This window comes from Oxyura jamaicensis, chromosome 2 (assembly GCF_011077185.1).
Source record: "Oxyura jamaicensis isolate SHBP4307 breed ruddy duck chromosome 2, BPBGC_Ojam_1.0, whole genome shotgun sequence".
NCBI lineage: Eukaryota > Metazoa > Chordata > Aves > Anseriformes > Anatidae > Oxyura > Oxyura jamaicensis.
In genome coordinates, this window is record NC_048894.1 from 75,205,600 (window position 1) to 75,221,584 (window position 15,985).

Below are 15,985 nucleotides of genomic sequence, written 5' to 3' on the forward strand. Positions count from 1 at the left end.
AAATAAAATAAAATAAAATAAAATAAAATAAAATAAAATAAAATAAACACAGTGCTTGGATCTGGATGTTTTTTTTTCTTGTGTGCAGCAATACATCCTGATGACTGTAACACACTTAACTTCCCAGAGATGAGGATTACTTTCTATTGCTCTGTTGTAGAGGTTCTAACTCACAGACATGGGCCAGTTAGGAAAGTCACCATGCCAAGGACTCAAATATGAAGAGAGAGAAATCCAGGAAGGGAAATAAATAAATAAATAAATAAATAATCAACAGAGGAGTTTCTTTTGGCCTGAACAGAGTTTTGGGCAACATTTAGTCCCAGACAGAATTCAGAGTACTTCTCTTCATTGTTTCTTGCATTCAACTTTTGCCAGAAGTTGGACAGTACAGGAAGCATGTTTCTTGAAAAAGCAAGTATCCACATTAGTAGATTTGAGGGTGAAGGATGTGCAGTGTGTGTGTAATAAAGTATGGTCTATGAAGGTTTCAGTGAAGTGCACCTTGAGTTTGCACATTCTTTCATTGATAGCTGCATATTATTCAGAACAATTTACAATGTTCTATGGTTTCCATATGTACAGTGAAATCACCCTTCATAATACTTTACTTTGGCATACTTAAACTGTTGACAAGAAATGAAGTTTTGTATCTGAATTTCAATATTCTTCTCTTACTATAAATGTTACGTCAACTAGTATGTCATTAAATATACCATAATAAATAATTACAGTAATACAGAATATATTTGTATGTCGCTTATAAGAAATTCACAAAATGTTTCTTAAACTCATATTTTATTTACTCTGTCTTTCCCTTCCATTTATGTCTCTTATGTAATATCAAATAATTAACTGGGCATCAGATTTTTCAAATGTATGAGCAATGATATATTGTGAAGTCCAATTAAGATGTGTTGGTGTTTACAAACTTGGTTTCAAGTGATAATAATGAAATATTTCAAAATATTACTTTGATTATAGTCAGAAACTTCACCCCATTGCTTCATTTCAACAATATTCAACCTTAATTTGACCCTTTACATTAGTGCTGCAACCTAGTGGTGTATATAAAATTATTCTACTTCAAAGGTAGTGAATTTTCACCTGCAACCTGCCTGTGAATACGGTTAACAGACATAGAAAATAACTTATCTGCAGAGAACTACCCAGGTGAGGCAGGCTCTGTCTCAGTAATTCTTTTCCTTGTGAAATCATGTTGAGATCAATAAATTACTTTCTCAGAAATCGAGGTAGATATCATTCTCAAATTAACCTTTTCTGCCTTTTACAATGAATTATTTAACAAGGAAAAATTAGAACTCATATAACTTAGCCAAAATTTGCATAGTGGTGTGCATGTATACATGTGCATATTATGAGTATCTCTCTACATTTAATTAATGACGAGCACAATTGCTCTGACATGGCATTATTTGAATGCATTTTTCAATAAAGTCTAGAACAGAACAGAAACCACAGTGTCTATTGTGAGCATATTTTAGTATTTCACCAGTTTCTTCACAGATCCTTTGTCTACTGAGAACAAGCAAATATAAAGTTTTAGTAGATCTACACTCATTTGCTCTAACGCAAAACCAACAAGACCATTTCACAGAGTATGTAAGTTTCTACATACAGTCCCTCAAAGACAGATCTTGCCATTTTCTTTGACATTAACTGTTACAGAATTATAAATATAAATAGCTGGCAATGCAAGAAATCAAGATATTTTCCAATGCTATGTAAAGAAGCAAAAATAAAATTCCTAGCTGCAGTCTCAAGTTTAAATATCTGTATTTTAATCAACACTCCTCAAACATTACAAAGTTCCTACTTAAGCATACAAAATCATCTTGGCAGCACACAAAGAAAGCACGAAGATAGAGCTAAACTAAAATTAACAGAAAACTGCTACAGAAATGACCTATTCATTCATATTATTGTTTAAGAAAGTATATAAAAATTTGAGAAGAACCCCTCCAGACACAAACTAGATTACCCGTTTATAATCCAAGAACTATTCCTCTCCTGATGCAATCCCACATTGACTCTATAAAGCTGGTTTTCAACTCAGGGAAAGATAGCTTGTCTTTTTAATTTGCCTTGCCCAGTTCCCTAAGTTCATTCTTTCTTTCTTCTCCTTGAAAATAGCAAAGACTAGTATAACATTCAAAAAGTAACCAATTAATACAAAAGTTTGACTAACTAGAGAATCTCAATAAATGCTTGGATCAGACTCATGATATTTCTGGTACATGGCATATTTAAAAATAATATAGGGATTCAGAACTACATTCTAGTCTCCCACCCATGTTCTCCCCCTTCAGTAACACTGCCATGTAAATGCAAAGCCTACTGGCATAAAAGATTTTAAAAAAAAAAAAAAGAAAAAAAAAGAAAAAAAAAGAAAAAAAAATAATAATTCCTAACAAACCTGTTTCCTCACACCACACACATATGCACTCATATATACATATACACACATATAAACAACAAGTTGTATAATTCAAAAAATACCTTCAAAGCAGTGGATATGTAGTTGGGGGCAATACAGAAGCTTTTACTGAAATGAAAGATAATGATTATAGGAAACAGCTCCATTTGTGTGCAGCCAACAGAGATGATAGGTCAGTTTTAAAATGCTGGTTGCTATTTGTCACCGACTGCACGTGCAGATGCATTCTCTTAAGCTGAAGGACTGTTAGATTTTTATGGCTGCAACTAGTATCATGTACGGTATTAGTCTATTGCAAATTTCTCATGCAGCTAACAATGCCACCAATAGTTAGTGGGAACATGGACTTAGACGTGTATTATGCTGCATTAATTTAACACCACATCAAATATGGATTTTATTGCAGCAGTGACAATAAATGCTCACACAGGTGCAGACTAAATTTTTTTCTCTCTCCCTCTCTTCTCTTTGCCCCCTCCCCTTACTGAAATGTCAAACCTGGCAATATTTTCCCCAATGGTGTGTATATAGCTCTGTACCTATATTTGAAATATTGCCCGTATCCACCCACCATCCCTCTCCATAGGGATTTCCTTCATAAAGAAACATTTGCTCTAAGTGCATATAATTATTCTGAAATTCAATTCAGGGCAAAACCAATAGCAGCGAAAGCTGTAACAGACTTGCACTGGCATAGAGAAAGTGGGGGCACGTATGTGTATGTTTCATGCTATGCTCACAACAGTTACACTATGAAACATTGGGCTTTTTTCAATTCAAGTAGTATTGTTGTTGTCCCCATTATATTTGCAAGAACTGAATACAGATTGCAACTGCTGCTCCAAAGACAGCCTGATACTGGTAGAGAAAAATAAAAGAAAAAAAAGATTTATAAAATGCTGAGCATTTCAATCTTCAATACGTATGATATCGGTTTACTTCGAGGACAAAATACACGGCATCTGTTTCCTATCCCTTGTTTCATTACTCCTGAGGCATATTTATGAAATGTAGAAAGTTGCATACAGTAGAGCAATTTTATGCATTACATTAAATACCATGCTGCTCATGCTCTAATAACAATAAAAACAGCAACTACAAGGGGCTTAAGGAAATGCAAGAAAGGCTCCTACCTTTTATTCTGCTTCTGAGAAAGTGGTGTCCACCCCAAAGAAAACTGAAGAATGAGCTATTAGAGTCCTTTTCTTGTTTGTTTTCTGCTGTTATTTTCTAAGACTGATCCCACTTAGATCTAACTCAGGCTTTTTCTCCCAGCGTCACTTAACTCTGGACAGCAGGAAAGGGGGAGCTCTCCCTCTGTCAGGCTTTCATTCAGAGCTCCCGACTAGAAAGGAGAAAAAAAAAAAAAAAAAAAAAAAAAAAAAAAAAAAAAAAAAAAAAAAACAGAAAAAGACACACAGACCCACAGACCACACAGACACACCGCCACCACACACGCACCCGCACAGACACCCAGACAAACGGACACACGCAAGCACACTCGGAGGAAGGGAGCAGAAGAGGCGCTGCTGCCGGAGCCGCAGCACTTACCCTGGGAAGGCTGGGGTTTAGGGAAGCGCAGGCTTTTCCAAGCACACAGTGATTTGCAACTGAATGCAGTGGGAGGGTACAGAAACGGAGAGCTTTTTTTGTTAAAGCCCGTCGCCCTCCCTTCGCTGACAGAATGGTTCTCTGTTTTTGAAGTCTAAGGTAATCAGCCTCAGCTACTTAGCTCGTCGCGATAATGCTGGGAACACCATCACTTTTTGCGGTGTATTTTTCTTGATTAAATATAACCACTTTTCTATACCACCAGTGATCTTACGGCGATGTTTATAAGATATATATACATATAAATTAGCATGGTGCCAAATTAAATTACAGCCTCAGAGGGCTCAGATGCAGCCACGGAGGGTAGCTATTTTCTTCACTGAGCTGCTTGTGCTATTAGATTAGAAACATTTTTTTTTTTTTCTCCTGCTTCGCCAGATTTATGATTAATATAAAACAAGACAGGTTCATATAATATTAGATATTTTCCCATTTCCAGAGGTCATCTGAAAAAAAATGTCAGCATCACTACAAATCCCCCACATTTTTTTTTTTTTTTTTTTTCCCCGCAGTTGATACTTGCAATCCCTATATTTATTTTATTTCAGCCACTGTATTTGGACTTCACAATTTGCAGGTACATTCCTTTCCATCGAGTTAATCTGTGCTGCTTACACATTTCTAATAGAGCAAACTGGACTCAGCACAATCCTCCTTTGATCATATGATTGTGATCCTGTCAAGAGCTCCCTGTACATTACTTAGAAGAGATTTAACAAATAGGCACATAAGATTAAGCCAATTGATGTCAGTATTGCTCTATGTAGAAAGTGTCATAAAGGACTTTCTTTGGTTGTTAAAAAAAAAAAAAAAAAAAAAAAAAAAGGCCTCCTAAAATAATAATAAAAAAGTAAAATCCCATAAACAGCAGCTGAAAAATATTGTATTTCAGAGTGAGGATGTAAGTATCAATAAAAGCTGTTATTTCATCATTAGAAAATCTAATACAAGAATAGATAGATCACCAGCTGTTATTAGGCCGCTTGTTTATTTGCTTTCAACTGATCAGTTCAAAGAAAAAAAAACAACAAAAGCAACAACAAAGATCTTTATCTTGCCTAGTATCAATCTCTAATATAGGCAACTGGTATCAGAAATGACCCATCACCTGAATGCAACCATTTGGTAGATGAGCAAATGTAATTAAGTAATATGCTACACTAGCACGTGAACACATCATTGCCATAGACTGAAGCAAAGCAGCAAAATGTCAAGGGAAAAATAAGTCATCCTCCTACTGCATATAAAATGATTTGGTTTTGACAAACTTACCTACTGTCATGGATTTTTTATCTTTCAAGGAAAGACAAGTCTTATGGCTTTGGCTAAAGTACTTGGGCACAGAAATACAGAGTGCAAACAGTAAACATTTTTCCATTGCTTTCCCATTTTTCCTCTTTCCCATTGCTCTGCCAGTCTGAAAGTTATAATTGTCCATCTGCTCCTGCTTTCCAAAGAACTTCATTCTCAGTCATTTCACATGAAAGGAAGAGAGTGTAGAATCTAAGTCAAGCTTCCTTCTCTCTGCCAGCATTTAACATTACACTACATTCACAGTTCCCAGTGATCCATGTGGAACTGACAATATTGAGACATCTGCACTGTCTTACAAGTTGACCCATTTATTTGTGAAAAAGTGGGAGCATAAAGCTCTCTTCTTTTGGGCAAATCATCTTACCTTGATCTGAAGATTAAGTTCAAGGAACCATCTTTTCTGGCTGTAAGATCTACGTTTCTGCCTCCTAAAAGTACCAGGTCCATGCAGCAGAAAGCTGAAGACTGTCTTAGAATAGCAGCTGCACTTTCAGCTTAGTACTACAGATATATTAAATTATAGTGAAAAAGAGTCAGAAATATGTGGAAATTAATATACAGGGCTGGGAAGTATCTCTTTAAAGCTGGATTATTTTTGGATAATAAACAAAATATCAAGTGCTGAAAATAAAGTTAAAAGCTTTAGTTCCTTTTAATATTTTGTCTTCTGATATTTAATTTGTAAACACAAAATGGGAAATAAAGGACAGTTGGTGTATACATAAAAAAAATTAGACGTGCACGCACATGCACACGCACACACATAGAGTGCTACAACAAATTCTGAAGTAAAAACAGAAAACAACGAACTAGTGGAATTATTCAGGAACAAGAACTCCAGAATCACCAAGTGTGCACTTACGCCCTACCCTGCAGAGAGTTTTGTTATATTTCTGTTAGTGTTTTATTCAACTAAAATGTACTAATCTCATCCTAGAGATATATGAATTTATTCAGGCATAGTTTCTGCTAGTCATACTTGCTTCCATAAATTGGGCTAACTTTGCTATTTATTGTTGAATACTTGAAAATCTACATGTACAAACTCCATTTTTTTTTGGGGGGGGGGTATGGTCAACTATTAAAAGTCAGCATTTTTGATAGTGATAGATATCTCAGGCAAAGCAATCATTCATCCACTTTTTTAAATCTAGCTATATGCAGCAGTAACTTTAATACAAGGTGGCATCATAGCCCATTTATAAAACTGCCTAATACTTCCCATTAGAAGAGCCCTTTTATAGTTGTTTATAAATTTACCAAACAAATTATTTAGGACTAAATTTTCTATGTTGATGGTTCGCCCCAGGCAGAAATGATTTAAAAACATTTCAGCCAAAATAATACTGAGATTTCAGAGAATGAGGAAAAATTATACTGCTGGAATTTTCTCACAGGAGTAAAGCAACCTTCATGCTTTGAAGGCAGAATGTGAAACTCCACAGGGTACAGCTGGCCTTTGAGTCAGAGAACCTTACCAATGGGGACAGATTAGGTCAATGAGCATTAAGATAAAAGAAGAGTGGTAGGAGCAGAAGGAGCAGAAGCTGGAGAATGCATTCTTAACAAGAAAGAAGAAACAGTGGCAGAAGAATAGGAGTTAGGAAGTTAGGATACAAATTGATGCAGACTGAACAAGAAAACCTGGGGTGGGAAGGAAAGAAGAAAATAAAAGAAAAATAAAAAAAAAGGCAAAGTAAAACATTGGAAAGAGAGAAACAGGTCATTACAGATGGCTTTATGTCATCTCTGTCTTCAAGGTGGGCAACTTTATCCTCTGAAAGAAATGGGTCTACCGTGATAGAATAGTAGAATGGTTTGGGTTGGAAGGGACCTTAAAGATCATCTTGTTCCAATGCCCCTGCCATGGGCAGGGACACCTCCCACTAGACCAGGTTTCATTTATTTTCTTTTCTAGTTGCAAACTTGGCTGAGATCCCAAGAGCCAACAGTTGCATTTGTAGGAAGACGATGAAGTGTAAGAAAGATGAGAAAGGAAAAAAAAAAAAAAAAAGGAATTAGACCCCATTTTCCAAAGTATCACAACAGGAAGTGGCTGTCAAACCTACTAGCATTCTCTGCACTCAGCACAGAGTTAAAGCATAGTAGTTACTTCATCAGTAACTGATCTCAGGAAATACAGATCAGTATGGTATTTTTAAAGACTCCAAACCTAGCAATGAGCTGTGTGGAACCTGGTGATCCCATTTCTGCTTGTTTTTATTCCATGTTTGATATATTTTTTAACCTCTGTAAAGTCACACACATAAACTCAACAATAAAAAACAAGTACTCTGTAATTAACAGATGTCAAATTGTTTACCTATTTATAATTTTACAACTACATATAACTAAAGATTATTATAAAGCATGTAAGAAAAGAAACCAATTTAATTATCATGTTTGTCCTAATTCCTCTCCATCTTCCTTCAAACACTCCCCAAAGCACCCCTCCACACTGCACAAGATGGAGTGGCCTTTGGGTAAGGCAAAAGTTGTCTAGAAAAGATTGCCCTTATGTTGCAGAAGCCGGAAAATGCGTTGTGAACAAAACTGAACGGAAGGGAAAATAGAAGTTCTCACAGTGAAAACATTCCCCTTTGAAGTATATTATATCTAGTTCTCTGTAACTTATCCTTGCATGATGCTGAGCACGTCACTTGAACCAGATTTATTTTCTTATTGCACTCTCTGATTTCTAAGTTTCTCGCTAAAGAGCTGGGTCCATAAAGTAGCACTGAACACACAGCTGCAGCACACACTGTGCTATTATAAGGGCAAAAAAATGTGAAAGTGAGGTCTGGTGCTCTGTGTCTTGTACTTGGTGAACTAAGTCAGCTTGTACTTCTTAGTGTGGTGTCTCTATGCCTCAAATTCTATTTTGTGGAAAAGGGTCAGCATCATCCCCCCACTTCAGAAACGTGTTGAGGAGATCAACTAATACTTAGAAAATGTTCAGCTGTTGTACTGTTGAGCACTATAGAAGTGTTTAAGGATGTTATAAAAAAGCAGGATTTAAAAGTGGGATTCAAACAAGGCCATAAACTGTACATTGAATAATGCTAAAGCAGAATTGTTGTTAAATAAGAAAAAAACAACTGCTAATTATGTGTCATCAATAAAATAATGCAGCAAAATATAATGATGCTTATGCACAATGGTGTGTCAAATGCAGGGTAAATAGGTTTAGTATTTCCTAATTTCTGCATGCAGGAATCTGAAAATGTACTAGGTTATTCTTGTTTGTCTGTTGTGTTTTCTTACAGTGACTATGTGTGTATCCATATTTGAAATTTTTATTATTTATTCATTAAGTGATCATGAATATACTAGGTACTGTGGAGAAAAAAGTATGACGACAGATCCTGCACAGAGACATTGTTTCCAAGAAGACATGAAAGGATGGGCATCACAACAAAAAAATGGTGACTGAGTAAAAAAGCAGGGAATCAATAGAGATAAACAATGAAGGGAGGTGGTGGCAATAGCGGAACAGAGGCTCCCATATTAGGCAGTCTAAGAGTTGTGAAGGATCACAGATAGTACTAGGAACAAAAGACTGTTCATGAAGGAAGGACAAGCAAAATATTTTGGAGTATGTGCAGTAAGCAAAAAAAAAATAAATTCAAAAAACATCAAGCAGAGCAGTACCCAGTCCAAAATGTCACTCTTCTAAAAACAACATCACCATTTTGTTCCACTCAGTAATGTTCATATCAGCTGGAACTCCTGCTCTGACAATAATGCCACTTCCTCTAATTCTCCAGGCAATCCTGGCTATGTGTATGCCAGGAAGTGTCCTGACTTCTATTATAATTCTCTTTTAATCTGTCATGATGGATAAAAACAATAATGTTGTTTGAGATCTATGACTTTCTGGCATCTGATTTTAATTCAAACACTTTTTTTTTTTTTTTTTTTTTTTTTTCCAATTATTGTAAGCTGTAAGCTTTCTTATCAAAGGATGATCATGGTTCTTCCATAGAAGGAGTCTCCAAGGAATGAACTACTAATTTTTTCATTCATTGCTGTTATTCCAGAGTGCACAAATACTGGTATCTGATAAAATTGTTTTGTTTTAATAAATCATTGAGTCCTGTAACACTGTTCAAATGTTCTGAGGCTAAAAGTAAGTATTAGTACAGTAAAAGAAAAAAAGTTATAGTTACCTAGAAAACATCCATAAACATGGTATAATAGAACATAATTCCTACAAAAGACTACACGAACATAAGCTGAAACTACTAAGAAGTATGTCAGTAAAACAGCTATACTGTGTACAAACTTGTCTATGTTTCCTCCAATGATTATGAGAAAGATCTAAAACATCTATAAAGATTACTGTGTTATTGGTAGCATTCTTCAAGTACCCTAACATATTTTGTAGCGGCATGAACAGAAATAATTATTTTTTAAAACAATGCTGTATTAATACAACCCAGCAGAAAAAAAAAAAATGCTAGAATAGATGTAATCTGATTTGGACAAAAGGTATTATTTCTGTATAATGCTATGGAAATAAATATAACAGAGAAAATATCTTTACTTACCTTCACTAGAACTATTCTTTATCTTTCCCCTTTCCATGTCAGTGATTTTTTTTTTTTTCTGTTAGTATTGGCTTAAACACTGCTGAAGCTTACTTGCAGATATAAATTATGATACTGCATAAACAACCCTTCTGTGAAAGATGTCCACAATAATAGTAATGTGAAAGTTATTCGTTCTTCCTTTTCTTTGGTCTTTTCTTAGTTTCCATCCAGTAACAGTGGCACTGGAAATGGGACAAACAACCCCAACAACCTGTTTGAATCCTGTCTAACATCAATATGTTTTTCTGCACTCAAAGGTGAATATCGTTTTTATACACAGGCTTTATTCTGATGTTTGCTTTAGCAGCATGGTTGTAATTTTACTATTATATACCAATGTTATCAATATATCAGGAGGTTTAGTTTCACTTAAATAAGTACGTGTATGCCTATGCAATTTCAAGGAAATACAAAAAAAAAACCCTCCTCCCGTGATAACATATTTGGAAGAAGATAGATTAGATGTATCAATTTTGCATTTGGCAGATATCACATTGGATGGTGATATTTTAAGAACAGCTAAACTACTAAACAGCTAAACAGCTTTAGATCAGTTCTTAGGCTTTAAAGAATTTATATTTTTGCAAAGAACAAAATCAAATAAAACATACTTTTTCAATCTAAATAACACCTGAAATTACATTTGTAGACTTCATAAAAAAAAAAAAACTAAAAAACTAAAAAAAAAAAACAACAAAAAAAAACAAAACAAAACAAAAAAAAAAAAACAGTAAACCACAGCCGTGCTCAGGAAAATAAAGCCAACCAATAAACCAAAAAAAAAAAAAAAAAACACAAAGATATGCTGCATTTTAATATGTGTATAACACAGCTACATCACATTAGAATTTGGACATGCTCAAAACAAACAGAAAGAACCAATCATATTGATAAGCTATAACTAAGTATCCTAAAGTCAGGGAACTTGGGGTGAGAGTGAACACTATAAAGAGAAGACATACACAGTTTTACTGTTATATTTTATATTAGAAGTAAAGGAAAACAAAAGGGGGGAGACATTAGACACATTCTAAAACCATAAAATGATATTCTGCATAGTTCGATGTTAAAAGACTGGTAGCAAACAGCAGTTTTAGGCAGTTTTTGTATTCTTGTTGTAAAGGAAACAAAGCAACAGAGTAAAAAAGAGTGCCTCAGGTTAACACTGAATTATACCGTAAGTCCCCAACTGCAAAGCTAAATCTGTCATTTGTATGATTTAAACTGAGTTAAGGAAAAAAGCCAAACAACAACAAAAAATTAGTGCCAGATAATTAACCAGAAGTCTGCATTCATGCTAAAATAATGTGGTTACTATTGGCATACATCATTCTTTGTTTTTCATACTAGCACGTCTTCCTCAGGTGAGCAAACATCTTTGCTACAGGAATAGTAGAAAAGGAAGAAGAGAGAAAAAAAATCAAAACCAAAACACTGACTTAGAGTTTGCCAAACTATCATCAATATTTGCAGAACAGAACTGTTTTTTTTTTTAACCTTTAAAGTCCCCTGTTCCACCTCTGTCCTTCTGTCTGTAACTCCCCCTTACCCCCATACCCCAAGCTGCCACCCCCCCCCCCCACTTTGGGAAACAGTCAAATAATCACCAGGTCCTCTGTTCCAAATACAATTATAGAGACAGATCAGCCAGGAGACTTTCAGGGATTTGGTTATGAAATAATACCCTAGATTTGAGTTCATGCTCTTAGAATTTGAGTGGAATGCCAGAGACACAGAACTGCAGGCTGCAGTAAAATGACTTTTGTCACCCAGCAGAAAAGACTTCAGAGTGCTGACATGCTCAACTCTAACCCCAGAGGCAAATTACCTGAAGTCAACGAATGTTCCCATCCAGATTTTGATGACACAGTTGCCTCTTCTCAAACCTTGAAATCTGATCTTTCTGTAATTGACAATACCCTACTGAAGTGTCACTGAAATAATGTCTCATTTTAAAGACAGTCTGCCTTTTACTGAGTCCAGCTAAAAGATCAGCATCTACATAGTATGCATGTCTTTCATCATTAAGCTTTCTGAAAAAGAAACGTTAATTGTCAAAAAGACAACTTTTATCCAGATAACAGCATACTGAAACACAATTCAAATGACATGATAACTACAAGCAAGTCTAATTTTGGAAACGGACATCGTCAGAATAAGCAAAATATGTAACAGAAAACAGGATAATGCAGGTACCTTATACTACAATTTACTTTGTATTTAAGATGATAAATCATCGTCACCTAATGTCCAGTTAGTGGTTTACATAAAATCACTATATTGCATTGGACATGCAATGGATAAGTACCCACATCATAAATATGCACACATAAAAATTGTTATTGGTACTAATTAGAGTAGCAACCTTGTTGGCAGACTCAACAGAAAGGGAAAAGAGATTTTGCTTAGGTGACAGCATAGCATCTGATGCCAAAATAAAAATGGATGAACAAATGTTGGCACAAAAAACTGCCTATGAAATCTGATGAGCAAAAATTTTTGGAAAAATAACAGCAACAACAACAACAACAACAAACACTGTTATGTTTGGTTGTATCTAAATAGAGTGAAAGCTAAAACACACAGCTTGTTGCTTCCTTGCTGGTTTACACAGATTAGTCTCAATAAGACTAGGAAAAAATCTTGCTTTGATTTAAACTATACTTTGAGATGACCGTACGTTTACTTGTATTTATGTGCAACTTTACGCTTTTTTGTATAAATTGTATGCTCTCAGGCATACCCAAAGATAAAAGTGTTATTTTGTGTTTTGTTACATATTTTGAAAACAACAGATGTGAACTGTTTTCTTTTTGTTATTACTTGAAGCTCAGGAATTTTTACTTTGATATAATTTGAAAAGTAAAATTCCAGCATTTTCTGGGCTTTATATAAATAGAGTGATACTTACAAATGCTTCTTAGCTTTTGAAAAATACACTTGTGATAAATGATTGAGTCCCAGATAGGATTTTTGTGATTTATTAAGCGAATAGAGGCAAGCAAACAGCACTGGGTGCACCGGGAGTCTCTGCTCTACCAGGACGCACACCTGTTACATCAGGTGGTTGATTTTTACGCTCCTAGACTAATACATATTCATCACTATTCCTAGAAAAGGCAGGGTTATTATAATGAGTTCCCAGAATCCAAACCCTCTCTGGACACATGTGTATCAGTCTCTGGTGGTCTTTCTGGGGCTTTCTGGTGGTCTTTTCTGAAGGCTCGTAATCTTCCTCCCAGACTTTGTCCTTTGGTCATCCTTCAACTCCCCCTTTCTCCTTATTTGGTGGATCTCTTTGCTGGTTTGCAGCATCCCATGCAAAAGTCTGCAGTTTCCTAAAAAAACTCCTTGGTCCTCTTATCTCCCAGACTAGAGTCTCAATGTTCGCCCTTCAAACCCTCTATTTACACAAATTGCTGGATCGGTCCTTTGCATGATACAAGAACTATGTACACCAATCACTCTGTTTTTCTTAAATAGGAGTTTATATTTCATCATGCGGTCCTAGCATTGTTCCATACTAACATGAATCAAATAAACACGTTTCACAATCCCCCATTTCTCTTTCTCATGGTATTGATTCATTTTTTTTATTATTTATTTTTATTTTTATTTTTTATTCAATTGAGTCAATACTTGCCAAATTGGTACCAATTTTGGATTTTCTTTTGTTTTTATTATCATCAGGGAATGGGTTTTCCCTTACCCTGGTTCTGGGTCAACAGGGACACGTCAACAGGGTACCACAGATATTTGCATTCCTTGTATAACCGAGGTTATTAGTCTGGTAAAACAGGGTATTAAACATGGAATTATAGAATTATTAAACAACCCTCCACATATTCCCAATAAAACTATCCTGATTCTAGTAAGCCAACTACCACCCATAAAGTACCTCCATAATTCTCTTAAATTGATTTTCATTTTTTTCATTTTTTTCATGCGCAATTTTCTTAATTTCTTTCTAGAAGTTCATTCACAGCTTTTCCTTCATCATCAATATCTAAACAGCAATTACTTAAGGTTAAATTTTCCACAGACTCCTCCTTCTTGTGCTAGCAAATAATCTAAAGCTAAGCAATTGTGATACAAAGCATCTTGGTATTTTGTTTTGCAATTAATCCGAGTGCATCTCCGGTTTTATTCACAACTATTTCTACTACAGCTTGCAACCTAATTATTCTATTAAGCATATCTATTGGGGTCCTATAGCCCCAGGATCCATACTCCAACAAGCACAACCTGAATTTGAGGGTCCACAGTAATGATAACTCCTCTCCCACGGATAATCTCTTATCCAATCAGTGTAACACGCAGAAGCCACTGTTCTACCCTTTCTAGGACAAATGTACTTGGGCTGGTTATTAGATCTCTTCCAACTCAGGCTTCCACAATCAGTATATGGGTGTTCATCTATAATATCACAGGCATCAAAGGCTATTGATACTGAGGTATTCAGGGTGGTTACAATTTCACTTGTTCCAATTAATTACTCTGCATAGAGCATACTGACTTAGGTTAAAAATGCAGCTTCCTTTTTTCTGGCCTTTACAGTCATAGACAGTATGATACACCAATGTCTGGGAGCTCAAGCATCCTTTTCTAGTAGTTGACTGCAGTTGTTGGCCATAGCTTGGGCCAAGAAACTCACCCCAAGTAGGACTAGAAGAGGTCCGGTAAGGGCCATAGTGCTCGGCGGTCACAGCCCGAAGGGGTTGCAGCCCTTGGCAGACCTTCCTAGCCACAGCACCAGTTCCCTATGCGGTCTTGCCCTCTTCCCTAATCTTAAAGGGGTGTACACTGCAGATGTACCTTCTCGGTACCTTCAGGGGATAACGCTTAACTGATCACTGCTATTGACAAATCTCTTCCCTTAATAGGTATCTATTCAAGAAGTTCTTTGTTTACTAATTTTACAGGAGTAATTACAATAAATTTGGAGTAATTACAATAAAGGAGTAATTACAATAAAATTCCCACAGCAACTTAGCTTATGCTCTTTGATGAAGGCTTCTTCAAATCCGTCTGATAGTTTAGTTTCTCCTGGTTCCAATGTTACTTTCCACTCTTCCACTGGACCTTTTACTCACGACACGTGTCCATCCTTTTTCAGCAGTTCTCACAGCTGTTTCCTTGTTAACAGATAACAACTAATAGATAGCAGTTAATAAATATCGGTTGTTTTCTTTTTAATAAAACAAGAAAAGGTCCTTCCCAGAGGGGAGATAAGCTTTCTTCTTTCCATGTTTTTATTAGAACCCTATCTCCTGGTTTTAACTGGTAAATTGCAAATCCTAAAGGTGGTGTCTGAGCCATCATCCCAGTTTCTCTTAGCTCTTTTAATCTTCTACCAATGGTAATTATATATTTCTGGATACTACGATCCTCAACTACATTGTTCCCTAGGGGCATCCCTTGAGAATAAGGCATGCCATATAACATTGCATATGGTGATAATCCAGTCTCAGTGTGTGGTTTAGTTCTAATATTTAAAAGTGCCACTGGTAAGCATTTCGTCCAGGGCATTTGTGTCTCGATCATTAACTTAGCCAATTGTTGTTTATTGTTTGATTCATTCTTTCTACTTTTTCCGAGCTTTGTGGGTGCCACGGAGTGTGGTATTCCCACTGAAAGCCTAATTACTGGCATAATAATTTTATTATTTTAGAAGTAAAGTGTGTGCCCTGATCAGAATCAATGTACTGGATTATCCCATATCTAGGTATTAAGTGTTCTAATAACGTTTTTACCACCGTTCCGGAGAACAAGCAACCCAAAACAGCAAGGCATTTCCTGAATCACCCCTCTTTGTTCCCTTCTCCAAACTCTTTACATTCCTGATGTTATCACCAGCCATGGGGCTTGTCGACCCCCATGGCCACACTCCCACATCTCCCCCTTCTTTAACATAAAAAATCACGATTAACACACATTAAGAAAGCATGATTAACACAAACTAAAATGCAGAGAAAAACTACCAGGCATACTAATTCTATCTTTAACAAAC

General features: G+C 35.7%; 1 protein-coding gene across 3 annotated transcripts in view; it reads right to left on the reverse strand.

Annotated features, from left to right (window-relative positions):
* The window catches only part of LOC118162020 (cadherin-10), a 102,487-nt gene extending 98,344 nt beyond the window's left edge, over positions 1-4,143 (reverse strand). The window contains exon 1 of one of the 3 annotated variants that reach the window (XM_035317909.1): positions 4,010-4,143. The gene's annotated coding sequence lies outside the window, so the exon portion shown is untranslated. Of the gene's footprint in view, positions 1-2,520; positions 2,544-3,591; positions 3,846-4,009 lie in introns of those variants that run through there. The other 2 variants (XM_035317908.1, XM_035317910.1) reach the window with 2 other exon arrangements.
* Between the last annotated feature and the right edge of the window lie 11,842 nt (positions 4,144-15,985).